At 42.2% G+C, this 1,565-nt stretch overlaps 1 protein-coding gene across 1 annotated transcript in view; it reads right to left on the reverse strand.

Annotated features, from left to right (window-relative positions):
* Positions 1–930, reverse strand: part of LOC311233031 (uncharacterized protein) — an 8,549-nt gene extending 7,619 nt beyond the window's left edge. The window contains exon 1 of the mRNA XM_084319886.1: positions 514–930. The gene's annotated coding sequence lies outside the window, so the exon portion shown is untranslated. The remainder of the gene's footprint in view (positions 1–513) is intronic.
* Positions 931–1,565: the final 635 nt, after the last annotated feature.

Below are 1,565 nucleotides of genomic sequence, written 5' to 3' on the forward strand. Positions count from 1 at the left end.
CATGTACATTACAGTGAAATGCTTGCTTCTGTATGAGCCCCCTGAGTAATGGAGTAAAAGACCAAACACTACAAAATAATATACAAAACTAAAATGTACAAAAATGCTAAATGCAAAAAGCAGGTCGAAGAGGTAGTGCAAATGTGTAAGAATAAATGAATACTGTAATGTTATGTTCATAATGTTTAAAAGTGATTAAAATGTTTAAAGTGAGTGTGTGCGGTTCCTGTCAACAAGAAACAGAAAGAGGTCTTCAAGAGGATCCTGATCTGTACCAAAACAGAAGAAACTTAATCGAGATACTTGTAATCTCATATTGCAATTTCTAAGAAATGTAGACAAATTGTTTAGTCCTAACTGACACGGGAGAAGACCGTCTGTTAAACCTAGAAAATGGAAATATTCTAGGCCGTTTTCCACTGTATATATATCAACTACTTGTACTACTTTCACTAGAAAACGTTGCAGACATGTGACATGTCATTTGAAGAAAGAAAGAATAATTATACTTACGGAATCTTAAACTCCATGAATGGAGTAACTTTTATTCCTGAGAATGTTATGTTTCCTCCTGATCTGACGAGTGAGTGTGGCTCTCTCTCTCTCTCTCTCTCTGTCTCTCTGAGCTTCTCTCTCTCCCTCTGTCTCTCTGAGTCTCTCTCTCCCTCTGTCTCTCTGAGTCTCTCTCCCTCTGTCTCTCTGAGCTTCTCTCTCTCCCTCTGTCTCTCTGAGTCTCTCTCTCCCTCTGTCTCTCTGAGTCTCTCTCCCCCTCTGTCTCTCTGAGCTTCTCTCTCTCTCTGTCTCTCTGAGTCTCTCTCTCCTTCTGTCTCTCTCTCCCTCCGTCTCTCTGAGTCTCTCTCTCCTTCTGTCTCTCTCTCCCTCCGTCTCTCTGAGTCTCTCTCTCCTTCTGTCTCTCTCTCCCTCCGTCTCTCTGAGTCTCTCTCTCCTTCTGTCTCTCTCTCCCTCCGTCTCTCTTTATATGGACTCTTGAAAGGGACCCATCTCTCCGGTGACTCGACGTGAGGCGGAGTTTAGCCAATGAGGAGGAGTTTCTTAGTTCAGTGAGGTGGAGTTTAGCCAATGAGGAGGAGTTTCTTAGTTCAGTGAGGTGGAGTTTAGCCAATGAGGAGGAGTTTCTTAGTTCAGTGAGGTGGAGTTTAGCCAATGAGGAGGAGGAGTTTCTTAGTTCAGTGAGGTGGAGTTTAGCCAATGAGGAGGAGTTTCTTAGTTCAGTGAGGCGGCTCACCTCTGCCTCCTCCTGTGTCTACTAACTGTAGACTTCTAGGGTTTAACTAACTGTAGACTTCTAGGGTTTAACTAACTGTAGACTTCTAGGGTTTAACTAACTGTAGACTTCTAGGGTTTAACTAACTGTAGACTTCTAGGGTTTAACTAACTGTAGACTTCTAGGGTTTAACTAACTGTAGACTTCTAGGGTTTAACTAACTGTAGACTTCTAGGGTTTAACTAACTGTAGACTTCTAGGGTTTAACTAACTGTAGACTTCTAGGGTTTAACTAACTGTAGACTTCTAGGGTTTAACTAACTGTAGACTTCTAGGGTTT

Source organism: Notolepis coatsorum (genome assembly GCF_963971535.1).
Source record: "Notolepis coatsorum genome assembly, chromosome: 8".
Lineage (NCBI taxonomy): Eukaryota > Metazoa > Chordata > Actinopteri > Aulopiformes > Paralepididae > Notolepis > Notolepis coatsorum.